The sequence below is a fragment of the Penaeus monodon genome, chromosome 28 (genome assembly GCF_015228065.2).
Source record: "Penaeus monodon isolate SGIC_2016 chromosome 28, NSTDA_Pmon_1, whole genome shotgun sequence".
Taxonomy (NCBI): domain Eukaryota; kingdom Metazoa; phylum Arthropoda; class Malacostraca; order Decapoda; family Penaeidae; genus Penaeus; species Penaeus monodon.
In genome coordinates, this window is record NC_051413.1 from 15491743 (window position 1) to 15492305 (window position 563).

Genomic DNA, 563 nt, shown 5'->3' on the forward strand with positions numbered 1-563 from the left:
AACGTTTTTAAATTAAATTTTTTTCCCAAAAAAATAAAAAATAATATTTAACCCCTTTTTTTTTTTTTACGTTTTTTTTATTTTTAAATTTCCAAATTATATTTTTAAAATATTTTCCCAATTTTTTAATAAAATTTTTGTAAATTTTAATTTTTTATTTTATGTTTTAATAATTTTTTTAAAATTTCCTTTTGGTTTTTTTTTTTGTTTTAAAAAGGTTTTTCTTCCCTTTTTGGGTTTTTTGGGGGTTTTTTTGTTTGGGTTTCATTTTTTTGGTTAAATGTTTGGTTTTGTTTTTATTTTTGGGGGTTTGGGTTTTGGGTTGGGTTTTTTTTTTTTTTTTTTTGGGGGTTTGCTTTAATTTGGTTTTTTTCCCCTTATTTTTTCTAATTCTCCCTTTTTTTTTTGGGGCCCCCCCTTTTGCCTGTTTCTCGGTTTCCTTTCTTTTTTTTTTTCCTTTTTTTTTTTTTTCCTTTGAATTTTTTCGTTGGGTTTTAAAATTAAATAAAAAAAGAGGAATGGTAGTTGGGTTTAGAATTTTAAGGACGTTTTAAAAAATAAAA